The sequence below is a fragment of the Anser brachyrhynchus genome (genome assembly GCF_964034855.1).
Source record: "Anser brachyrhynchus genome assembly, chromosome: 9".
In the NCBI taxonomy this organism is placed as follows: Eukaryota; Metazoa; Chordata; class Aves; order Anseriformes; family Anatidae; genus Anser; species Anser brachyrhynchus.
Genome location: NC_137703.1, coordinates 28,358,768 through 28,385,212, shown reverse-complemented (window position 1 = coordinate 28,385,212; position 26,445 = coordinate 28,358,768). Strand labels below are relative to the sequence as shown.

Genomic DNA, 26,445 nt, shown 5'->3' with positions numbered 1-26,445 from the left:
CTGGGGATGCAGTGCAGTGAGTCCAGAGAGTTCACTGGCACCACTGGGGATGCACTGCAGTGAGTCCATAGAGTGCACTGGCACCACTGGGGATGCAGTGCAGTGAGTCCAGAGAGTGCACTGGCAGCACTGGGGATGCAGTGCAGTGAGTCCAGAGAGTGCACTGGCACCACTGGGGATGCACTGCAGTGAGTCCAGAGAGCGCACTGGCACCACTGGGGATGCACTGCAGTGAGTCCACAGAGTGCACAGGAACCACTGAGAATGCACTTCAGTGAGTCCAGAGAGTGCACTGGCACCACTGGGGATGTACTGCAGTGAGTCCAGAGAGTGCACTAACACCACTGGGGAATGCAGTGCAGTGAGTCCAGTGAGTACACTGGCACCACTGGGGATGCAGTGCAGTGAGTCAAGAGAGTGCACTGGCACCACTGGGGATGCACTGCAGTGAGCCCAGAGAGTGCACTGGCACCACTGGGGATGCGGTGCCGGGAGTCCAGAGAGTGCTTTGGCACCACTGGGGATGCACTGCAGTTACTCCAGAGAGTGCACTGGCAACACTGGGGATGCAGTACAGTGAGTCCAGAGAGTGCACGGGCTCCACTGGGGATGCAGTGCAGTGAGTCCAGAGAGTGCACTGGCACCACTGGGGATGCAGTGCAGTGAGTCCAGAGAGTGCACTGACACCACTGGGGATGCAGTGCAGTGAGTCCACAGAGTGCACTGGCACCACTGGGGATGCAGTGCAGTGAGTCCAGAGAGTGCACTGACACCACTGGGGATGCAGTGTAGTGAGTGCAGAGAGTGCACTGTGAACACTGGGGATGCAGTGCAGTGAGTCCAGAGAGTGCACTGGCACCACTGGGGATGCAGTGCAGTGAGTCCAGAGTGTGCACTGGCACCACTGGGGATGCACTGCAGTGAGTCCAGAGATTGCACTGGCACCACTGGGGATGCACTGCAGTGAGTCCAGAGAATGCACTGGCACCACTGGGGATGCAGTGCAGTGAGTCCAGAGAGTGCACTGGCACCACTGGGGATGCAGTGCAGTGAGTGCAGAGAGTGCTCTGGCACCACTGGGGATGCACTGCAGTGAGTCCAGTGAGTGCACTGGCACCACTGTGGATGCACTGCAGTGAGTCCAGAGAGTGCACTGTCACCACTGGGGATGCAGTACAGTGAGTCCACAGAGTGCACTGGTACCAGTGGGGATGCAGTACAGTGAGTCCAGAGAGTGCACTGGCACCACTGGGCATGCAGTGCAGTGAGTCCAGAGAGTGCACTGTGAACACTGGGGATGCAGTGCAGTGAGTCCAGAGAGTGCACTGGCACCACTGGGGATGCAGTGCAGTGAGTCCAAAGACTTCACTGGCAAAACTGGAGATGCAGTGCAGTGAGTCCAGAGAGTGCACTGGCACCACTGGGGATGCAGTGCAGTGAGTCCAGAGATTGCACTGGCACCACTGGGAATGCAGTGCAGTGAGTCCAGAGAGTGCACTGGCACCACTGGGGATGCACTGCAGTGAGTCCAGAGAGTGCACTGGCACCACTGGTGATGCAGTACAGTGAGTCCAGAGAGTGCACTGGCACCACTGGGGATGCACTGCAGTGAGTCCAGAGAGTGCACTGGCACAACTGGGGAAGCACTACAGTGAGTCCAGAGATTGCACTGGCACCACTGGGGATGCAGTGCACTGAGTCCAGAGAGTGCACTGGCACCACTGGGGATGCAGTGCATTGAGTCCAGAGAGTGCACTGGCACAACTGGGGATGCACTTCAGTGAGTCCAGAGAGTGCACTGACACCACTGGGGATGCAGTGCAGTGAGTCCAGAGAGTGCACTGGCACCACTGGGGATGCAGTGCAGTGAGTCCAGAGAGTGCTCTGGCACCACTGGGGATGCACTTCAGTGAGTCCAGAGAGTACACTGGCACCACTGGGGATGCAGTGCAGTGAGTCCAGAGAGTTCACTGGCACCACTGGGGATGCAGTCCAGTGAGTCCAGTGAGTGCACTGGCACCACTGGGGATGCAGTTCAGTGACTGCAGAGAGTACACTGGCACCACTGGGGATGCAGTACAGTGAGTCCAGTGAGTGCACTGGCACCACTGGGGATGTAGTGCAGTGACTCGAGAGAGTGCACTGGCACCACTGGGGATGCAGTGCAGTGAGTCCAGAGAGTGCACTGGTACCACTGGGGATGCAGTGCAGTGAGTCCAGTGAGTGCACTGGCACCACTGGGGATGCAGTGCAGTGAGTCCAGAGAGTGCATTGGCACCACTGGGGATGCACTGCAGTGAGTCCAGAGAGTGCACTGGCACCACTGGGGATGCACTGCAGTCACTCCAGAGAGTGCACTGGCAGCACTGGGGATGCAGTGCAGTGAGTCCAGAGAGTGCACTGGCACCACTTGGGATGCAGTGCAGTGAGTCCAGAGAGTGCACTGGCACCACTGGGGATGCAGTGCAGTGAGTCCAGAGAGTGCATTGGCACCACTGGGGATGCAGTGCAGTGAGTCCAGAGAGTGCACTGGCACCACTGGGGATGCACTGCTGTGAGTCCAGAGAGTGCACTGGCAGCAGTGGGGATGCACTGCAGTGAGTCCAGAGAGTTCACTGGCACCACTGGGGATGCACTGCAGTGAGTCCAGAGAGTGCAGTGGCACCACTGGGGATGCAGTGCAGTGAGTCCAGAGAGTGCACTGGCACCACTGGGGATGCACTGCAGTGAGTCCATAGAGTGCACTGGCACCACTGGGGATGCAGTGCAGTGAGTCCAGAGAGTGCACTGGCAGCACTGGGGATGCAGTGCAGTGAGTCCAGAGAGTGCACTGGCACCACTGGGGATGCACTGCAGTGAGTCCAGAGAGCGCACTGGCACCACTGGGGATGCACTGCAGTGAGTCCACAGAGTGCACTGGAACCACTGAGAATGCACTTCAGTGAGTCCAGAGAGTGCACTGGCACCACTGGGGATGCACTGCAGTGAGTCCAGAGAGTGCACTAACACCACTGGGGAATGCAGTGCAGTGAGTCCAGTGAGTACACTAGCACCACTGGGGATGCAGTGCAGTGAGTCAAGAGAGTGCACTGGCACCACTGGGGATGCACTGCAGTGAGCCCAGAGAGTGCACTGGCACCACTGGGGATGCGGTGCCGGGAGTCCAGAGAGTGCTTTGGCACCACTGGGGATGCACTGCAGTTACTCCAGAGAGTGCACTGGCAACACTGGGGATGCAGTACAGTGAGTCCAGAGAGTGCACGGGCTCCACTGGGGATGCAGTGCAGTGAGTCCAGAGAGTGCACTGGCACCACTGGGGATGCACTGCAGTGAGTCCAGAGAGTGCACTGACACCACTGCGGATACAGTGCAGTGAGTCCACAGAGTGCACTGGCACCACTGGGGATGCAGTGCAGTGAGTCCAGAGAGTGCACTGACACCACTGGGGATGCATAGTAGTGAGTGCAGAGAGAGCACTGTGAACACTGGGGATGCAGTGCAGTGAGTCCAGACAGTGCACTGGCACCACTGGGGATGCAGTGCAGTGAGTCCAGAGTGTGCACTGGCACCACTGGGGATGCACTGCAGTGAGTCCAGAGATTGCACTGGCACCACTGGGGATGCACTGCAGTGAGTCCAGAGAATGCACTGGCACCACTGGGGATGCAGTGCAGTGAGTCCAGAGAGTGCACTGGCACCACTGGGGATGCAGTGCAGTGAGTCCAGAGAGTGCACTGGCACCAGAGGGAATGCACTGCAGTGAGTCCAGTGAGTGCACTGGCACCACTGTGGATGCACTGCAGTGAGTCCAGAGAGTGCACTGTCACCACTGGGGATGCAGTACAGTGAGTCCACAGAGTGCACTGGTACCAGTGGGGATGCAGTACAGTGAGTCCAGAGAGTGCACTGGCACCACTGGGCATGCAGTGCAGTGAGTCCAGAGAGTGCACTGGCACCACTGGGGATGCACTTCAGTGACTCCAGAGAGTGCACTGGCACCACTGGGGATGCAGTGCAGTGAGTCCAGAGAGTGCACTGGCAGCACTGGGGATGCAGTGCAGTGAGTCCAGAGAGTGCACTGGCACCACTGCGGATGCAGTGCAGTGAGTCCAGAGAGTGCACTGGCACCACCGGGGCTGCAGTGCAGTGAGTCCAGAGAGTGCACTGGCACCACTGGGGATGCACTGCAGTGAGTCCAGAGAGTGCACTGGCACCACTGGTGATGCAGTACAGTGAGTCCAGAGAGTGCACTGGCACCACTGGGGATGCACTGCAGTGAGTCCAGAGAGTGCACTGGCACAACTGGGGAAGCACTACAGTGAGTCCAGAGATTGCACTGGCACCACTGGGGATGCAGTGCACTGAGTCCAGAGAGTGCACTGGCACCACTGGGGATGCAGTGCATTGAGTCCAGAGAGTGCACTGGCAGCAGTGGGGATGCACTTCAGTGAGTCCAGAGAGTGCACTGACACCACTGGGGATGAAGTGCAGTGAGTCCAGAGAGTGCACTGGCACCACTGGGGATGCAGTGCAGTGAGTCCAGAGAGTTCACTGGCACCACTGGGGATGCACTGCAGTGAGTCCATAGAGTGCACTGGCACCACTGGGGATGCAGTGCAGTGAGTCCAGAGAGTGCACTGGCAGCACTGGGGATGCAGTGCAGTGAGTCCAGAGAGTGCACTGGCACCACTGGGGATGCACTGCAGTGAGTCCAGAGAGCGCACTGGCACCACTGGGGATGCACTGCAGTGAGTCCACAGAGTGCACAGGAACCACTGAGAATGCACTTCAGTGAGTCCAGAGAGTGCACTGGCACCACTGGGGATGTACTGCAGTGAGTCCAGAGAGTGCACTAACACCACTGGGGAATGCAGTGCAGTGAGTCCAGTGAGTACACTGGCACCACTGGGGATGCAGTGCAGTGAGTCAAGAGAGTGCACTGGCACCACTGGGGATGCACTGCAGTGAGCCCAGAGAGTGCACTGGCACCACTGGGGATGCGGTGCCGGGAGTCCAGAGAGTGCTTTGGCACCACTGGGGATGCACTGCAGTTACTCCAGAGAGTGCACTGGCAACACTGGGGATGCAGTACAGTGAGTCCAGAGAGTGCACGGGCTCCACTGGGGATGCAGTGCAGTGAGTCCAGAGAGTGCACTGGCACCACTGGGGATGCAGTGCAGTGAGTCCAGAGAGTGCACTGATACCACTGGGGATGCAGTGCAGTGAGTCCACAGAGTGCACTGGCACCACTGGGGATGCAGTGCAGTGAGTCCAGAGAGTGCACTGACACCACTGGGGATGCAGTGCACTGAGTCCAGAGAGTGCACTGTGAACACTGGGGATGCAGTGCAGTGAGTCCAGAGAGTGCACTGGCACCACTGGGGATGCAGTGCAGTGAGTCCAGAGTGTGCACTGGCACCACTGGGGATGCACTGCAGTGAGTCCAGAGATTGCACTGGCACCACTGGGGATGCACTGCAGTGAGTCCAGAGAATGCACTGGCACCACTGGGGATGCAGTGCAGTGAGTCCAGAGAGTGCACTGGCACCACTGGGGATGCAGTGCAGTGAGTCCAGAGAGTGCACTGGCACCACTGGTGATGCAGTACAGTGAGTCCAGTGAGTGCACTGGCACCACTGTGGATGCACTGCAGTGAGTCCAGAGAGTGCACTGTCACCACTGGGGATGCAGTACAGTGAGTCCACAGAGTGCACTGGTACCAGTGGGGATGCAGTACAGTGAGTCCAGAGAGTGCACTGGCACCACTGGGCATGCAGTGCAGTGAGTCCAGAGAGTGCACTGGCACCACTGGGGGTGCACTTCAGTGACTCCAGAGAGTGCACTGGCACCACTGGGGATGCAGTGCAGTGAGTCCAAAGACTTCACTGGCAAAACTGGAGATGCAGTGCAGTGAGTCCAGAGAGTGCACTGGCACCACTGGGGATGCAGTGCAGTGAGTCCAGAGATTGCACTGGCACCACTGGGAATGCAGTGCAGTGAGTCCAGAGAGTGCACTGGCACCACTGGGGATGCACTGCAGTGAGTCCAGAGAGTGCACTGGCACCACTGGTGATGCAGTACAGTGAGTCCAGAGAGTGCACTGGCACCACTGGGGATGCACTGCAGTGAGTCCAGAGAGTGCACTGGCACAACTGGGGAAGCACTACAGTGAGTCCAGAGATTGCACTGGCACCACTGGGGATGCAGTGTACTGAGTCCAGAGAGTGCACTGGCACCACTGGGGATGCAGTGCATTGAGTCCAGAGAGTGCACTGGCACAACTGGGGATGCACTTCAGTGAGTCCAGAGAGTGCACTGACACCACTGGGGATGCAGTGCAGTGAGTCCAGAGAGTGCACTGGCACCACTGGGGATGCAGTGCAGTGAGTCCAGAGAGTGCTCTGGCACCACTGGGGATGCACTTCAGTGAGTCCAGAGAGTACACTGGCACCACTGGGGATGCAGTGCAGTGAGTCCAGAGAGTTCACTGGCACCACTGGGGATGCAGTCCAGTGAGTCCAGTGAGTGCACTGGCACCACTGGGGATGCAGTGCAGTGACTGCAGAGAGTACACTGGCACCACTGGGGATGCAGTACAGTGAGTCCAGTGAGTGCACTGGCACCACTGGGGATGTAGTGCAGTGACTCGAGAGAGTGCACTGGCACCACTGGGGATGCAGTGCAGTGAGTCCAGAGAGTGCACTGGTACCACTGGGGATGCAGTGCAGTGAGTCCAGTGAGTGCACTGGCACCACTGGGGATGCAGTGCAGTGAGTCCAGAGAGTGCATTGGCACCACTGGGGATGCACTGCAGTGAGTCCAGAGAGTGCACTGGCACCACTGGGGATGCACTGCAGTCACTCCAGAGAGTGCACTGGCACCACTGATGATGCAGTACAGTGAGTCCAGTGAGCGCACTGGCACCACTGGGAATGTAGTGCAGTGACTCGAGAGAGTGCACTGGCAGCACTGGGGATGCAGTGCAGTGAGTCCAGAGAGTGCACTGGCACCACTTGGGATGCAGTGCAGTGAGTCCAGAGAGTGCACTGGCACCACTGGGGATGCAGTGCAGTGAGTCCAGAGAGTGCATTGGCACCACTGGGGATGCAGTGCAGTGAGTCCAGAGAGTGCACTGGCACCACTGGGGATGCACTGCTGTGAGTCCAGAGAGTGCACTGGCAGCAGTGGGGATGCACTGCAGTGAGTCCAGAGAGTGCACTGGCACCACTGGGGATGCACTGCAGTGAGTCCAGAGAGTGCAGTGGCACCACTGGGGATGCAGTGCAGTGAGTCCAGAGAGTGCACTGGCACCACTGGGGATGCACTGCAGTGAGTCCATAGAGTGCACTGGCACCACTGGGGATGCAGTGCAGTGAGTCCAGAGAGTGCACTGGCAGCACTGGGGATGCAGTGCAGTGAGTCCAGAGAGTGCACTGGCACCACTGGGGATGCACTGCAGTGAGTCCAGAGAGCGCACTGGCACCACTGGGGATGCACTGCAGTGAGTCCACAGAGTGCACTGGAACCACTGAGAATGCACTTCAGTGAGTCCAGAGAGTGCACTGGCACCACTGGGGATGCACTGCAGTGAGTCCAGAGAGTGCACTAACACCACTGGGGAATGCAGTGCAGTGAGTCCAGTGAGTACACTAGCACCACTGGGGATGCAGTGCAGTGAGTCAAGAGAGTGCACTGGCACCACTGGGGATGCACTGCAGTGAGCCCAGAGAGTGCACTGGCACCACTGGGGATGCGGTGCCGGGAGTCCAGAGAGTGCTTTGGCACCACTGGGGATGCACTGCATTTACTCCAGAGAGTGCACTGGCAACACTGGGGATGCAGTACAGTGAGTCCAGAGAGTGCACGGGCTCCACTGGGGATGCAGTGCAGTGAGTCCAGAGAGTGCACTGGCACCACTGGGGATGCACTGCAGTGAGTCCAGAGAGTGCACTGACACCACTGGGGATGCAGTGCAGTGAGTCCACAGAGTGCACTGGCACCACTGGGGATGCAGTGCAGTGAGTCCAGAGAGTGCACTGGCACCACTGGGGATGCAGTGCAGTGAGTCCAGAGAGTGCACTGGCACCAGAGGGAATGCACTGCAGTGAGTCCAGTGAGTGCACTGGCACCACTGTGGATGCACTGCAGTGAGTCCAGAGAGTGCACTGGCACCAGAGGGAATGCACTGCAGATAGTCCAGTGAGTGCACTGGCACCACTGTGGATGCACTGCAGTGAGTCCAGAGAGTGCACTGGCACCACTGGTGATGCAGTACAGTGAGTCCAGAGAGTGCACTGGCACCACTGGGGATGCACTGCAGTGAGTCCAGAGAGTGCACTGGCACAACTGGGGAAGCACTACAGTGAGTCCAGAGATTGCACTGGCACCACTGGGGATGCAGTGCAGTGAGTCCAGAGAGTGCACTGGCACCACTGGGGATGCAGTGCATTGAGTCCAGAGAGTGCACTGGCACAACTGGGGATGCACTTCAGTGAGTCCAGAGAGTGCACTGACACCACTGGGGATGAAGTGCACTTCAGTGAGTCCAGAGAGTGCACTGGCACCACTGGGGATGCAGTGCAGTGAGTCCAGAGAGTGCTCTGGCACCACTGGGGATGCACTTCAGTGAGTCCAGAGAGTACACTGGCACCACTGGGGATGCAGTGCAGTGAGTCCAGAGAGTTCACTGGCACCACTGGGGATGCAGTCCAGTGAGTCCAGTGAGTGCACTGGCACCACTGGGGATGCAGTGCAGTGACTGCAGAGAGTACACTGGCACCACTGGGGATGCAGTGCAGTGAGTCCAGAGAGTGCACTGGCACCACTGGGGATGCACTGCAGTGAGTCCAGAGAGCGCACTGGCACCACTGGGGATGCACTGCAGTGAGTCCACAGAGTGCACTGGAACCACTGAGAATGCACTTCAGTGAGTCCAGAGAGTGCACTGGCACCACTGGGGATGCACTGCAGTGAGTCCAGAGAGTGCACTAACACCACTGGGGAATGCAGTGCAGTGAGTCCAGTGAGTACACTGGCACCACTGGGGATGCAGTGCAGTGAGTCCAGAGAGTGCACTGGCACCACTGGGGATGCAGTGCAGTGAGTCCAGAGAGTGCTCTGGCACCACTGGGGATGCACTTCAGTGAGTCCAGAGAGTACACTGGCACCACTGGGGATGCAGTGCAGTGAGTCCAGAGAGTTCACTGGCACCACTGGGGATGCAGTCCAGTGAGTCCAGTGAGTGCACTGGCACCACTGGGGATGCAGTGCAGTGACTGCAGAGAGTACACTGGCACCACCGGGGATTCACTGCAGTGAGTCCAGAGAGTGCACTGGCACCACCTGTGATGCAGTGCAGTGAGTCCAGTGAGTGCACTGGCACCACTGGGGATGCAGTGCTGTGACTCCAGAGAGCGCACTGGCACCACTGGGGATGCAGTGCAGTCAGTCCAGTGAGTGCACTGGCACCACTGGGGGTGCAGTGCAGTGAGTCCAGAGAGTGCACTGACACCACTGGGGATGCACTGCAGTGAGTCCAGACAGTGCACTAGCACCACTGGGGATGCACTGCAGTTAGTCCAGAGAGTGCACTGGCACCACTGGGGATGCACTGCAGTTAGTCCAGAGAGTGCACTGGCACCACTGGGGATGCAGTACAGTGAGTCCACAGAGTGCACTGGCACCAGTGGGGATGCAGTACAGTGAGTCCAGAGAGTGCACTGGCACCACTTGACATGCAGTGCAGTGAGTCCAGAGAGTGCACTGGCACCACTGGGGATGCACTTGAGTGACTCCACAGAGTGCACTGGCAACACTGGGGATGCAGTGCAGTGAGTCCAAAGACTTCACTGGCACCACTGTGGATGCAGTGCAGAGAGTCCAGAGAGTGCACTGGCACCACTGGGGATGCAGTGAAGTGAGTGCAGAGAGTGCACTGGCACCACTGGGGATGCACTGCAGTGAGTCCAGAGAGTGCACTGGCACCACTGGGGATGCACTACAGTGAGTCCAGAGAGTGCACTGGCACCACTGAGAATGCACTTCAATGAGTCCAGAGAGTGCACTGGCACCACTGGGGATGCAGTGCAGTGAGTCCAGTGAGTGTACTGGCACCACTGGGGATGCGCTTCAGTGAGTCCAGAGAGTGCACTGGCACCACTGGGGATGCACTGCAGTGAGTCCAGAGAGTGCACTAGCACCACTGGGGATGCAGTGCAGTGAATCCTGTGAGTACACTGGCACCACTGGGGATTCAGAGCAGTGAGTCCAGAGAGCTCACTGGCACCACTGGGGATGCAGTGCAGTGAGTCCAGAGAGTGCACTGGCACCACTGGAGATGCAGTACAGTGAGTCCAGTGAATGCACTGGAACCACTGGGGATGCAGTGCAGTGAGTCCAGAGAGTGCACTGGCACCACTGGTTATGCAGTACAGTGAGTCCAGTGAGTGCACTGGTACCACTGGGCCATTAGTGCAGTGAGTCCAGAGAGTGCACTGGCACCACCAATGATGCAGTACAGTGAGTCCAGTGAGTGCACTGGCACTACTGGGGATGTAGTGCAGTGACTCGAGAGAGTGCACTGGCACCACTGGGGATGCAGTGCAGTGCGTCCAGAGAGTGCACTGGCACCACTGGGGATGCAGTGCAGTGAGTCCAGAGAGTTCACTGGCACCACTGGGGATGCAGTCCAGTGAGTCCAGTGAGTGCACTGGCACCACTGGGGATGCAGTGCAGTGACTGCAGAGAGTACACTGGCACCACTGGGGATGCAGTGCAGTGAGTCCAGAGAGTGCACTGGCAGCACTGGAGATGCAGTGCAGTGAGTCCAGAGAGTGCACTGGCACCACTGGGGATGCACTGCAGTGAGTCCAGAGAGCGCACTGGCACCACTGGGGATGCACTGCAGTGAGTCCACAGAGTGCACTGGAACCACTGAGAATGCACTTCAGTGAGTCCAGAGAGTGCACTGGCACCACTGGGGATGCACTGCAGTGAGTCCAGAGAGTGCACTAACACCACTGGGGAATGCAGTGCAGTGAGTCCAGTGAGTACACTGGCACCACTGGGGATGCAGTGCAGTGAGTCAAGAGAGTGCACTGGCACCACTGGGGATGCACTGCAGTGAGCCCAGAGAGTGCACTGGCACCACTGGGGATGCGGTGCCGGGAGTCCAGAGAGTGCTTTGGCACCACTGGGGATGCACTGCAGTTGCTCCAGAGAGTGCACTGGCAACACTGGGGATGCAGTACAGTGAGTCCAGAGAGTGCACGGGCTCCACTGGGGATGCAGTGCAGTGAGTCCAGAGAGTGCACTGGCACCACTGGGGATGCAGTGCAGTGAGTCCAGAGAGTGCACTGACACCACTGGGGATGCAGTACAGTGAGTCCAGAGAGTGCACTGGCACCACTGGGGATGCACTGCAGTGAGTCCAGAGAGTGCACTGGCACCACTGGGGATGCAGTGTTATGAGTGCAGAGAGTGCACTGTGAACACTGGGGATGCAGTGCAGTGAGTCCAGAGAGTGCACTGGCACCACTGGGGATGCAGTGCAGTGAGTCCAGAGTGTGCACTGGCACCACTGGGGATGCACTGCAGTGAGTCCAGAGATTGCACTGGCACCACCGGGGATGCACTGCAGTGAGTCCAGAGAATGCACTGGCACCACTGGGGATGCAGTGCAGTGAGTCCAGAGAGTGCACTGGCACCACTGGGGATGCAGTGCAGTGAGTCCAGAGAGTGCACTGGCACCAGAGGGAATGCACTGCAGTGAGTCCAGTGAGTGCACTGGCACCACTGTGGATGCACTGCAGTGAGTCCAGAGAGTGCACTGTCACCACTGGGGATGCAGTACAGTGAGTCCACAGAGTGCACTGGTACCAGTGGGGATGCAGTACAGTGAGTCCAGAGAGTGCACTGGCACCACTGGGCATGCAGTGCAGTGAGTCCAGAGAGTGCACTGGCACCACTGGGGATGCACTTCAGTGACTCCAGAGAGTGCACTGGCACCACTGGGGATGCAGTGCAGTGAGTCCAAAGACTTCACTGGCAAAACTGGAGATGCAGTGCAGTGAGTCCAGAGAGTGCACTGGCACCACTTGGGATGCAGTGCAGTGAGTCCAGAGATTGCACTGGCACCACCGGGGCTGCAGTGCAGTGAGTCCAGAGAGTGCACTGGCACCACTGGGGATGCACTGCAGTGAGTCCAGAGAGTGCACTGGCACCACTGGTGATGCAGTACAGTGAGTCCAGAGAGTGCACTGGCACCACTGGGGATGCACTGCAGTGAGTCCAGAGAGTGCACTGGCACCACTGGGGAAGCACTACAGTGAGTCCAGAGATTGCACTGGCACCACTGGGGATGCAGTGCACTGAGTCCAGAGAGTGCACTGGCACCACTGGGGATGCAGTGCATTGAGTCCAGAGAGTGCACTGGCACAACTGGGGATGCACTTCAGTGAGTCCAGAGAGTGCACTGACACCACTGGGGATGCAGTGCAGTGAGTCCAGAGAGTACACTGGCACCACTGGGGATGCAGTGCAGTGAGTCCAGAGAGTGCTCTGGCACCACTGGGGATGCACTTCAGTGAGTCCAGAGAGTACACTGGCACCACTGGGGATGCAGTGCAGTGAGTCCAGAGAGTTCACTGGCACCACTGGGGATGCAGTCCAGTGAGTCCAGTGAGTGCACTGGCACCACTGGGGATGCAGTGCAGTGACTGCAGAGAGTACACTGGCACCACCGGGGATTCACTGCAGTGAGTCCAGAGAGTGCACTGGCACCACCTGTGATGCAGTGCAGTGAGTCCAGTGAGTGCACTGGCACCACTGGGGATGCAGTGCTGTGACTCCAGAGAGCGCACTGGCACCACTGGGGATGCAGTGCAGTCAGTCCAGTGAGTGCACTGGCACCACTGGGGGTGCAGTGCAGTGAGTCCAGAGAGTGCACTGACACCACTGGGGATGCACTGCAGTGAGTCCAGACAGTGCACTGGCACCACTGGGGATGCACTGCAGTTAGTCCAGAGAGTGCACTGGCACCACTGGGGATGCACTGCAGTTAGTCCAGAGAGTGCACTGGCACCACTGGGGATGCAGTACAGTGAGTCCACATAGTGCACTGGCACCAGTGGGGATGCAGTACAGTGAGTCCAGAGAGTGCACTGGCACCACTTGACATGCAGTGCAGTGAGTCCAGAGAGTGCACTGGCACCACTGGGGATGCACTTGAGTGACTCCACAGAGTGCACTGGCAACACTGGGGATGCAGTGCAGTGAGTCCAAAGACTTCACTGGCACCACTGTGGATGCAGTGCAGAGAGTCCAGAGAGTGCACTGGCACCACTGGGCATGCAGTGAAGTGAGTGCAGAGAGTGCACTGGCACCACTGGGGATGCACTGCAGTGAGTCCAGAGAGTGCACTGGCACCACTGGGGATGCACTACAGTGAGTCCAGAGAGTGCACTGGCACCACTGAGAATGCACTTCAATGAGTCCAGAGAGTGCACTGGCACCACTGGGGATGCAGTGCAGTGAGTCCAGTGAGTGTACTGGCACCACTGGGGATGCACTGCAGTGAGTCCAGAGATTGCACTGGCACCACCAGGGATGCACTGCAGTGAGTCCAGAGAGTGCACTGGCACCACTGGGGATGCACTGCAGTGAGTCCAGAGAGTGCACTAGCACCACTGGGGATGCAGTGCAGTGAATCCTGTGAGTACACTGGCACCACTGGGGATGCAGAGCAGTGAGTCCAGAGAGCTCACTGGCACCACTGGGGATGCAGTGCAGTGAGTCCAGAGAGTGCACTGGCACCACTGGAGATGCAGTACAGTGAGTCCAGTGAATGCACTGGAACCACTGGGGATGCAGTGCAGTGAGTCCAGAGAGTGCACTGGCACCACTGGTGATGCAGTACAGTGAGTCCAGTGAGTGCACTGGTACCACTGGGCCATTAGTGCAGTGAGTCCAGAGAGTGCACTGGCACCACTGGGGATGCAGTGAAGTGAGTCCAGAGAGTGCACTGGCACCACCAATGATGCAGTACAGTGAGTCCAGTGAGTGCACTGGCACTACTGGGGATGTAGTGCAGTGACTCGAGAGAGTGCACTGGCACCACTGGGGATGCAGTGCAGTGCGTCCAGAGAGTGCACTGGCACCACTGGGGATGCAGTGCAGTGAGTCCAGAGAGTTCACTGGCACCACTGGGGATGCAGTCCAGTGAGTCCAGTGAGTGCACTGGCACCACTGGGGATGCAGTGCAGTGACTGCAGAGAGTACACTGGCACCACTGGGGATGCAGTGCAGTGAGTCCAGAGAGTGCACTGGCAGCACTGGAGATGCAGTGCAGTGAGTCCAGAGAGTGCACTGTCACCACTGGGGATGCACTGCAGTGAGTCCAGGGAGCGCACTGGCACCACTGGGGATGCACTGCAGTGAGTCCACAGAGTGCACTGGAACCACTGAGAATGCACTTCAGTGAGTCCAGAGAGTGCACTGGCACCACTGGGGATGCACTGCAGTGAGTCCAGAGAGTGCACTGGCACCACTGGGGATGCAGTGTTATGAGTGCAGAGAGTGCACTGTGAACACTGGGGATGCAGTGCAGTGAGTCCAGAGAGTGCACTGGCACCACTGGGGATGCAGTGCAGTGAGTCCAGAGTGTGCACTGGCACCACTGGGGATGCACTGCAGTGAGTCCAGAGATTGCACTGGCACCACCGGGGATGCACTGCAGTGAGTCCAGAGAATGCACTGGCACCACTGGGGATGCAGTGCAGTGAGTCCAGAGAGTGCACTGGCACCACTGGGGATGCAGTGCAGTGAGTCCAGAGAGTGCACTGGCACCAGAGGGAATGCACTGCAGTGAGTCCAGTGAGTGCACTGGCACCACTGTGGATGCACTGCAGTGAGTCCAGAGAGTGCACTGTCACCACTGGGGATGCAGTACAGTGAGTCCACAGAGTGCACTGGTACCAGTGGGGATGCAGTACAGTGAGTCCAGAGAGTGCACTGGCACCACTGGGCATGCAGTGCAGTGAGTCCAGAGAGTGCACTGGCACCACTGGGGATGCACTTCAGTGACTCCAGAGAGTGCACTGGCACCACTGGGGATGCAGTGCAGTGAGTCCAAAGACTTCACTGGCAAAACTGGAGATGCAGTGCAGTGAGTCCAGAGAGTGCACTGGCACCACTTGGGATGCAGTGCAGTGAGTCCAGAGATTGCACTGGCACCACCGGGGCTGCAGTGCAGTGAGTCCAGAGAGTGCACTGGCACCACTGGGGATGCACTGCAGTGAGTCCAGAGAGTGCACTGGCACCACTGGTGATGCAGTACAGTGAGTCCAGAGAGTGCACTGGCACCACTGGGGATGCACTGCAGTGAGTCCAGAGAGTGCACTGGCACCACTGGGGAAGCACTACAGTGAGTCCAGAGATTGCACTGGCACCACTGGGGATGCAGTGCACTGAGTCCAGAGAGTGCACTGGCACCACTGGGGATGCAGTGCATTGAGTCCAGAGAGTGCACTGGCACAACTGGGGATGCACTTCAGTGAGTCCAGAGAGTGCACTGACACCACTGGGGATGCAGTGCAGTGAGTCCAGAGAGTGCACTGGCACCACTGGGGATGCAGTGCAGTGAGTCCAGAGAGTGCTCTGGCACCACTGGGGATGCACTTCAGTGAGTCCAGAGAGTACACTGGCACCACTGGGGATGCAGTGCAGTGAGTCCAGAGAGTTCACTGGCACCACTGGGGATGCAGTCCAGTGAGTCCAGTGAGTGCACTGGCACCACTGGGGATGCAGTGCAGTGACTGCAGAGAGTACACTGGCACCACCGGGGATTCACTGCAGTGAGTCCAGAGAGTGCACTGGCACCACCTGTGATGCAGTGCAGTGAGTCCAGTGAGTGCACTGGCACCACTGGGGATGCAGTGCTGTGACTCCAGAGAGCGCACTGGCACCACTGGGGATGCAGTGCAGTCAGTCCAGTGAGTGCACTGGAACCACTGGGGGTGCAGTGCAGTGAGTCCAGAGAGTGCACTGACACCACTGGGGATGCACTGCAGTGAGTCCAGACAGTGCACTGGCACCACTGGGGATGCAGTGCAGTGAGTCCAGAGAGTGCACTGGCACCACTGGGGATGCACTGCAGTTAGTCCAGAGAGTGCACTGGCACCACTGGGGATGCAGTACAGTGAGTCCACATAGTGCACTGGCACCAGTGGGGATGCAGTACAGTGAGTCCAGAGAGTGCACTGGCACCACTTGACATGCAGTGCAGTGAGTCCAGAGAGTGCACTGGCACCACTGGGGATGCACTTGAGTGACTCCTCAGAGTGCACTGGCAACACTGAGGATGCAGTGCAGTGAGTCCAAAGACTTCACTGGCACCACTGTGGATGCAGTGCAGAGAGTCCAGAGAGTGCACTGGCACCACTGGGGATGCAGTGAAGTGAGTGCAGAGAGTGCACTGGCACCACTGGGGATGCACTGCAGTGAGTCCAGAGAGTGCACTGGCACCACTGGGGATGCACTACAGTGAGTCCAGAGAGTGCACTGGCACCACTGAGAATGCACTTCAATGAGTCCAGAGAGTGCACTGGCACCACTGGGGATGCAGTGCAGTGAGTCCAGTGAGTGTACTGGCACCACTGGGGATGCGCTTCAGTGAGCCCAGAGAGTGCACTGGCACCACTGAGAATGCACTGCAGTGAGTCCAGAGAGTGCACTGGCACCACTGGTGAAGCAGTACAGTGAGTCCAGAGAGTGCACTGGCACCACTGGGGATGCACTGCAGTGAGTCCAGAGAGTGCACTGGCACCACTGGGGAAGCACTACAGTGAGTCCAGAGATTGCACTGGCACCACTGGGGATGCAGTGCACTGAGTCCAGAGAGTGCACTGGCACCACTTGGGATGCAGTGCATTGAGTCCAGAGAGTGCACTGGAACCACTGGGGATGCACTTCAGTGAGTCCAGAGAGTGCACTGACACCACTGGGGATGCAGTGCAGTGAGTCCAGAGAGTGCACTGGCACCACTGGGGATGCAGTGCAGTGAGTCCAGAGAGTGCTCTGGCACCACTGGGGATGCATTTCAGTGAGTCCAGAGAGTACACTGGCACCACTGGGGATGCAGTGCAGTGAGTCCAGAGAGTTCACTGGCACCACTGGGGATGCAGTCCAGTGAGTCCAGTGAGTGCACTGGCACCACTGGGGATGCAGTGCAGTGACTGCAGAGAGTACACTGGCACCACCGGGGATTCACTGCAGTGAGTCCAGAGAGTGCACTGGCACCACCTGTGATGCAGTGCAGTGAGTCCAGTGAGTGCACTGGCACCACTGGGGATGCAGTGCTGTGACTCCAGAGAGTGCACTGGCACCACTGGGGATGCAGTGCAGTCAGTCCAGTGAGTGCACTGGAACCACTGGGGGTGCAGTGCAGTGAGTCCAGAGAGTGCACTGACACCACTGGGGATGCACTGCAGTGAGTCCAGACAGTGCACTGGCACCACTGGGGATGCACTCCAGTTAGTCCAGAGAGTGCACTGGCACCACTGGGGATGCACTGCAGTTAGTCCAGAGAGTGCACTGGCACCACTGGGGATGCAGTACAGTGAGTCCACATAGTGCACTGGCACCAGTGGGGATGCAGTACAGTGAGTCCAGAGAGTGCACTGGCACCACTTGACATGCAGTGCAGTGAGTCCAGAGAGTGCACTGGCACCACTGGGGATGCACTTGAGTGACTCCACAGAGTGCACTGGCAACACTGGGGATGCAGTGCAGTGAGTCCAAAGACTTCACTGGCACCACTGTGGATGCAGTGCAGAGAGTCCAGAGAGTGCACTGGCACCACTGGGGATGCAGTGAAGTGAGTGCAGAGAGTGCACTGGCACCACTGGGGATGCACTGCAGTGAGTCCAGAGAGTGCACTGGCACCACTGGGGATGCACTACAGTGAGTCCAGAGAGTGCACTGGCACCACTGAGAATGCACTTCAATGAGTCCAGAGAGTGCACTGGCACCACTGGGGATGCAGTGCAGTGAGTCCAGTGAGTGTACTGGCACCACTGGGGATGCGCTTCAGTGAGCCCAGAGAGTGCACTGGCACCACTGAGAATGCACTGCAGTGAGTCCAGAGAGTGCACTGGCACCACTGGGGATGCACTGCAGTGAGTCCAGAGAGTGCACTAGCACCACTGGGGATGCAGTGCAGTGAATCCTGTGAGTACACTGGCACCACTGGGGATGCAGAGCAGTGAGTCCAGAGAGCTCACTGGCACCACTGGGGATGCAGTGCAGTGAGTCCAGAGAGTGCACTGGCACCACTGGAGATGCAGTACAGTGAGTCCAGTGAATGCACTGGAACCACTGGGGATGCAGTGCAGTGAGTCCAGAGAGTGCACTGGCACCACTGGTGATGCAGTACAGTGAGTCCAGTGAGTGCACTGTTACCACTGTGCCATTAGTGCAGTGAGTCCAGAGAGTGCACTGGCACCACTGGGGATGCAGTGAAGTGAGTCCAGAGAGTGCACTGGCACCACCAATGATGCAGTACAGTGAGTCCAGTGAGTGCACTGGCACTACTGGGGATGTAGTGCAGTGACTCGAGAGAGTGCACTGGCACCACTGGGGATGCAGTGCAGTGCGTCCAGAGAGTGCACTGGCACCACTGGGGATGCAGTGCAGTGAGTCCAGAGAGTGCACTGGCACCACTGGACATGCAGTGCAGTGAGTCCAGAGAGTGCACTGGCACCACTGGGGATGCAGTGCAGTGAGTCCAGAGACTTCACTGGCACCACTGGGAATGCAGTGCATTGAGCGCAGAGAGTGCACTGGCACCACTGGGGATGCAGTGCAGTGAGTCCAGAGAGTGCACTGGCACCACTGGGGATGCACTGCAGTGAGTCCAGAGAGTGCACTGGCACCACTGGGGATGCACTGCAGTGAGTCCAGAGAGTGCACTGGCACCACTGGGGATGCACTACAGTGAGTCCAGAGATTGCACTGGCACCACTGGGGATGCAGTGCAGTGAGTCCAGAGAGTGCACTGGCACCACTGGTGATGCAGTTTAGTGAGTCCAGAGAGTGCACTGGCACCACTGGGGATGCACTTCACTGAGTCCAGAGAGTGTACTGACACCACTGGGGATGCGGTGCAGTGAGTCCAGAGAGTGCACTGGCACCACTGGGGATGCAGTGCAGTGAGTCCAGAGAGTGCTCTGTCACCACTGGGGATGCACTGCAGTGAGTCCAGAGACTGCACTGGCACCACTGGGGATGCAGTGCAGTGAGTCCAGAGAGTGCACTGGCACCACTGGGGATGCAGTGCAGTGAGTCCAGAGTGTGCACTGGCACCACTGGTGATGCAGTCCAGTGAGTCCAGTGAATGCACTGGCACCACTGGGGATGCTGTGCAGTGAGTGCAGAGAGTGCACTGGCACCACCTGTGATGCAGTACAGTGTGTCCAGTGAGTGCACTGGCACCACTGGGGATGCAGTGCTGTGACTCCGGAGAGCGCACTGGCACCACTGGGGATGCAGTGCAGTCAGTCCAGTGAGTGCACTGGCAGCACTGGGTATGCAGTGCAGTGAGTGCAGAGAGTGCAATGGCACCAATGGGGATGCACTTCAGTGAGTCCAGAGAGTGCAGTGGCACCACTGGGGATGCAGTGCAGTGAGTCCAGAGAGTGCACTGGCACCACTGGGGATGCAGTGCTGTGACTCCAGAGAGCGCACTGGCACCACTGGGGATGCAGTGCAGTGAGTCCAGAGAGTGCACTGGCACCAGTGGGAATGGAGTGCAGTGAGTCCAGAGAGTGCACTGGCACCACTGGGTATGCACTGCAGTGAGTCCAGAGAGTGCACTGGCACCACTGGGGCTGCAGTGCAGTGAGTCCAGAGAGTGCACTGGCACCACTGGGGATGCACTGCAGTGAGTCCAGAGATTGCACTGGCACCACTGGGGATGCAGTGCAGTGAGTCCAGAGAGTGCACTGGCACCACTGGGGATGCACTACAGTGAGTCCACAGAGTGCACTGGCACCACTGGGGATGCTCTGCAGTGAGTCCAGAGATTGCACTGGCACCACTGGGGATGCAGTGCAGTGAGTGCAGAGAGTGCACTGGCACCACTGGGGATGCACTTCAGTGAGTTCAGAGAGTGCACTTGCACCACTGGGGATGGGTTTCAAGCCAACTGCATTAACCGCTCATGCTTCTTTCTTATGAGACGTTAGTAAACCAATTACATAGCCTTGTCAAGACTAAATCACAGGTAAAAATCCTGTACATCTCATGTGGCCAACCACTCCCAACTAGGATTCCAAGAACCAGGAGGTTCGGTGAAAATAGGGCTAGTGCTATTAGAGGGGTGATTATTAGGGTAAGCCCTAAGCTGTCTTTAATGGAGAAGTATGGGTGGAATGGGATTTTGTCGCAGTCTGATACGATTCCTAGTGGGTTATTTGAGCCTGATTCGTGTAGGAAGGTTAGGTGGACTAGGGTGATTCCTGCAATTAGGAAGGGCAGTAGGAAGTGGATGGCGAAGAATCGGGTTAAGGTTGGATTGTCTACTGAGAATCCTCCTCAGGCTCATTCTACTAGAGTTTGCCCAATGTACGGGATGGCTGAGAATAGGTTGGTGATTACGGTGGCCCCTCAGAATGACATTTGTCCTCATGGTAGGACATACCCTACGAAGGCAGTTGCTATTAGGGTGAGTAGGAGGATTACTCCTGTGTTTCAGGTTTCTTTGTATAGGTAGGAGCCGTAGTAGAGGCCTCGTCCGATGTGTAAGTAGATGCAGATAAAGAAGAGCGAAGCACCGTTGGCGTGGAGGTTGCGGATGAGCCATCCGTACTGGACGTCTCGGCATGTGTGAGCTACTGAGGAGAAGGCGAGTGAAGTGTCTGCGGTGTAGTGTATGGCTAGTAGCAGGCCTGTTAGGATTTGTGTGGCTAAGCAGATGGCTAGAAGGGAGCCGAAGTTTCATCAGGCAGAGATGTTGGAGGGGGCGGGTAGGTCGATTAGGGAGTTGTTGATTATTTTTAGTAGGGGATGGGATTTGCGGATGTTAGGGGCCATTAGTGAGTCTGTGTGTTATTAGGATTATTACCAGGATGGAGAGGGCGAAGGATCCTAGGTAGGCCTTAATTAGCCCTGTGTGTATTGAGGTTGCGGCTTTGCTTGCGGCTACTTGTAGTTCAGCAAGGCCCTCTGGCCCTATTTTTTTGAGTCAGGAGAGGTCGATCAAGTGTAGGGCAATGTTTTGTCCCTTTTCTAGTAGGTTTTTGGAGAAGAATCGGTGTACTAGGGGGTTGAAGTACCCTAATGCAGAGGAGAAGTTTATGAGGGGGTTTGGTTTGGGGTGAGTGAGGGTGTGTGTTATGTTCGATAGTTCTAGGGCTAGGATGATTCCTAGGATTGTTATGAGGATGGCAGCGGTTTTGGTGATAAGGGGTATGGTTATTGGGGGGGTTTTGGTTGGTGTGATGAAAGAGGTAATGATTATTCCTGCTGTAATGCTGCCTAGGGCGAGTCGGGTTAGGGGGGCGGTGATTAGTGGGTTGTTTTCGTTTATTGATACTATTGGGGGGATTCGGGTTTGTCCAGCTTGGACTAGGATGGTTATGCGGATGCTGTAGGTTGCGGTGAATGCTGTGGCTATAAGGGTTAGGAGTAGGGCTCAAGTATTTAGGTATGATGTGTTTAAGCTTTCGATGATGAGGTCTTTTGAGTAGAATCCGGCTAGGAATGGGGTTCCTATCAGCGCCAGGTTTCCGATGGTTAGGCAGGAAGTAGTGACTGGGAGTATTTTCTGTAGGCCTCCTATCTTTCGGATATCTTGTTCTCCGTTTAGGTTGTGGATGATAGACCCTGAGCATAGGAATAGTATGGCTTTAAAGAAGGCATGGGTTGAGATGTGTAGGAAGGCTAGTTGTGGGAGGTTTAGTCCGATAGTGACTATTATTAGTCCTAGTTGGCCGGATGTTGAGAAAGCAATGATTTTTTTGATGTCATTTTGGGTTAGGGCGCATGTGGCAGCGAATAGGGTTGATAGAGCACCTAGGCATAGGCAGGCAGTTAGGGCTGTCTGGTTGGTGGCTAGCAGGGGGTGCATGCGGATGAGCAGGAAGATTCCGGCTACTACTATGGTACTGGAGTGCAGTAGGGCTGATACTGGGGTGGGGCCTTCTATTGCTGCGGGCAGTCATGGGTGGAGTCCAAATTGGGCGGATTTTCCTGCGGCTGCGAGGATTAATCCTATGAGGGGGAGGATTGGGGTTTGGTGGGGGTGTACGGCTTGTTGGATCTCTCAGGTGTTGAATGTTGAAGCTAGTCATGCTATGCTCAGGATCAGTCCGATGTCTCCGATTCGGTTGTAGATTACGGCTTGTAGGGCGGCGGTGTTGGCATCTGCTCGGCCTTGTCATCAGCCGATGAGAAGGAAGGACATGATTCGTACTCCTTCCCAGCCTACGAATAGGAGGAATATGTTGTTTGCGGTTGTTAGGAGGAGTATGGCGACTAGGAATGTCAGTAGGTAGGTGAAAAATTTTGTTACGTATGGCTCTGAGGCCATGTATCATATGGTGAATTGTAGGATTGATCATGTTACAAATAGGGCGATTGGAAGAAATGTTATTGAGTATTGGTCTATTTTTAGGCTCAAGGGGATTTTAAAGTTTATAATGAATTTTCACTCCCAGTGGCAGGTGACAGATTCTACTCCCGAGTAGATGAATGCGGTTGTAGGGGCTAGGCTAATTAGGAATGCGGTTTTAACAGCGCGGGTGGTGGCTTGTGGGGTGTTTTTAAAGTTTTTAAATAGAAATGGCAGGATGATTGGGGTTAGGAGGATTGTCAGCGTGAGTAGTGTGAGGGAGTTGATTAGTAGTGTGGGGTTCACTCCTTTTACTTGGATTTGCACCAAGATGGGTGGTTCCTAAGACCAGTGGATTGCTGTTATCCTTTAAAAGTAAGGGGGCTGAGGTTTTAGGCTCAGATGTAAGAGTTAGCAGCTCTTGTTGGTTAAACCCTCCCCTCGGCAGGTAAGAAGGTTTGAACTTCTATTCTTAGAATCACAGTCTAATGTTTGGTTTAAACTATACTTGCATGAGGGGATTCCGGAGATCAGTTCGGGTTTGAGGATTAGGAGGAATATTGGGATAATGTGGAGTGTTATGAGCAGGTGTTCTCGCGTGGTTGAGTTTTGCATAGATGTGATGTGGGAGGGGATTGAGCCTCGTTGGGTCATTAGTAGTATGAATAAGGTGTAGGAGGCGGTTAGTAGGGTTGCGATTCCTGTTAGGATGATCGTGAAGGCAGATCAGTTGAATAAGGTGATTATAATGGTTAGCTCTGCTATGAGGTTTGTTGTTGGGGGTAAGGCTATGTTTGTTAGATTGGCCAGCAATCATCAGGTAGCTATGAGTGGTAGGAGAGGTTGTAGGCCTCGTGTGAGTAGTAGAATTCGGCTGTGCGTACGTTCATAGTTTGTGTTGGCTAGGCAGAATAGTATGGAGGAAGTTAGTCCATGGGAAATTATTAGGATCATTGCCCCTGAGAATGATCAGTGGGTTTGGATTATTCCTGCGGCGATAACTAGGCCTATGTGGCTAACGGATGAATAAGCGATTAGTGATTTTAGGTCTGTCTGTCGTAGGCAGATTGAGCTAGTCATTAGGGCGCCTCATAGGGCCAGGGTTAGGAAGGGGTAGTGCAGGAGGTTGGACAGTGGGCCCATAAATAGAGTGACTCGTATAATTCCGTATCCTCCTAGCTTTAGTAGTAGGGCGGCGAGGAGTATTGAGCCTGCGATGGGTGCTTCTACGTGGGCTTTTGGCAGTCAGAGGTGTAGGCCGTATAGTGGGGCTTTTACTATGAATGCTATGAGCAGTGCTAGACCTGATAGTATTCCTGTCCATGAGGTGGATAGGGTTGGGTGGGTTAGTTGTAGGGTTGGCAGGTGCAGGGTGCCAATTTTCACGTATAGGTGTATGATTGTGATTAGCAGGGGTAGAGAGCTTACTGGCGTGTAGAATAGCAGGTAGATGCCAGCGCTTAGGCGTTCTGGTTGGTTCCCCCATCGGGTGATTAAGATTAGGGTGGGAATGAGGGTTGCTTCAAATGAGATGTAAAATAGTGCTAGTTCTGTGGTGGAAAAGGCTAGTAGGATGAATGGCTGGACTGCGACTAAGGTTGAGATAAAGATTCGTTTGCGTTGTAGGGGTTCTTGTTGCAGGTGGTTTTGGCTTGCTATGATTATGAGTGGGAGTAGTCAGCAGGATAGTACTAGGAGGGGGGATGAGATTTGGTCAATTCCTGTTCAGTTGGATAAAAATTTGTAGGGGTAGCAGGTTGGGATTAATCACTGTAGGCTTAGGGCAGCGATTAGGAGGCTGTATAAGGTGGTGTTAGTCCATAGAAATTTTGGTGGAGACAGCAGGGCTGTTGGAAGAAGTATGATTGTGGGTAGGATGATTTTTAGCATTGCAGGAGGTTTAGGTTGTGTAGATGGTCGGAGCCATGTGTGCGGGTGGAGGCTACTAGGATGGCCAGGCCTGTGCCCGCCTCACACGCTGAGAAGGTTAGCATGAGAATTGGTACCATGGTGAATGAGGAGACTTGGTTTTCGATGGATCATATTGATAGGCCTACGAATATCGATAATATTATGCTTTCAAGGCATAGTAGGGCGGATACTAGGTGGGTTCGGTGGAAGGCTAGTCCTAGTCCGCTGAAAATGAAGGCTGAGTAGAAGCTTAAATGTAGGGGCGACATAAGAAAGTTACAGGGTTGGCTGTAATCTGCTGGGTCGAAACCAGCTATCTTTTTGGTTAGACTAACTTTCTGTTATTCTGCTCATTCTAGGCCCCCTTGAATTCACTCGTAGGCCAGTCCGAGTGTTAGGAGAAGGAGGATCGCTACAGTTCAGGTGAGGGTCATTAGGGGGGATTGGAGTTGGACGGCTCATGGCAGGGGGAGTAGGAGGGCGATTTCTAGGTCGAATAGGATGAACAGGATGGCTACTGAGGAAGAATCGGACTGAGAATGGTAATCGAGCAGATCCAAGTGGGTCGAATCCACATTCGTACGGTGAGAGTTTCTCTGAGTCGGGGTTTATTTGGGCGAGTCAGAAGTTTAATGCGGTTAGGGCGGCGCTTAGGATTGATGATAGGGCGAATATGAACATGAGTGCGTTCATTGCTCTCCTCTGGGTTTATACCAGATTCTAGAGATTGGAAGTCAATTGTAATTAATATACTAGAAGAGCAAGATCCTCATCAGTAGATGGTTATGTAGAGGAATAGTCAGATGACGTCTACGAAGTGTCAGTATCAGGCTGCTGCCTCGAATCCGAAGTGGTGGTCTGATGTAAAGTGGAACTTGATCAGTCGGAAGAGGCAGACGGTCAGGAAGGAGGATCCGATGATTACGTGGAGTCCGTGGAATCCAGTGGCAACGAAGAAGGTAGATCCGTAGACGCTATCGGCGATTGAGAATGGGGCTTCGTGGTATTCTATTGCTTGTAGGGCTGTGAAGTAGAATCCCAGGAGGATCGTTAGGGTTAGGGCGTGGATGGCGTGTTTTCGGTTTCCTTCTGTGATGCTGTGATGGGCTCACGTTACGGTAACGCCTGAGGCTAGTAGGATGGCTGTGTTTAGTAGGGGGACTTCTATCGGGTTGAGTGGTTTAATTCCTGTTGGGGGTCATTGGCCTCCTAGTTCTGGGGTTGGGGCCAGGCTCGAGTGGAAGAACGCTCAGAAGAACCCTAAGAAGAAGAATGCTTCGGATGTGATGAAAAGGATTATGCCGTATCGTAGGCCTTTTTGGACTGTGGGAGTGTGATGGCCTTGGAAGGTGCTTTCTCGTACAATGTCTCGTCATCATTGGAGTATTACTAGGAGTATTGAGATGAGGCCTAGGGTTAGTAGTATGGATGAGTTGTAGTGGAATCACATGATTAATCCTGAGGTTGTGAGTAGGGCGGCGGCTGCCCCGAAGATTGGTCAAGGGCTTGGGTCAACTATGTGGTATGAGTGTGCTTGGTGTGCCATTAGATGTTTTCTTGTAAGTATAGGCTTAGAAGGAGCACGAAGACGTAGGCCTGGATTATGGCTACTGCTACTTCTAGGATGGTTAGGAGTAGTAGGATGATTATTGTTAGGATGGATACTGCAGGAAGGGTGGGTGTTAATGCAATGGAGGCTGTAGAGATGAGTTGGATGAGTAAGTGTCCTGCTGTAAGGTTGGCTGTAAGGCGGACTCCGAGGGCTAGGGGGCGGATTAGTAGGCTGGTTGTTTCGATCAGGATTAGTGCGGGGATTAGGGGTGTAGGGGTACCTTCGGGTAATAGGTGGGCTAAAGAGGCTGATGGTTGGTTTCGTAGGCCTGTTAGTAGTGTGGCGAGCCATAGTGGGAAGGCTAGGGCTATGTTCA

The 26,445-nt window shown here is 55.9% G+C and overlaps 1 long non-coding RNA gene across 1 annotated transcript in view; it reads left to right on the top strand.

The window, feature by feature from the left end:
- LOC308199706 overlaps positions 1-24,767 on the top strand; it is a 172,407-nt gene extending 147,640 nt beyond the window's left edge. Inside the window, exon 3 of the long non-coding RNA XR_013954882.1 lies at positions 24,363-24,767. This is a non-coding gene — a long non-coding RNA (uncharacterized lncRNA). The remainder of the gene's footprint in view (positions 1-24,362) is intronic.
- The last annotated feature ends 1,678 nt before the right edge of the window (positions 24,768-26,445 follow it).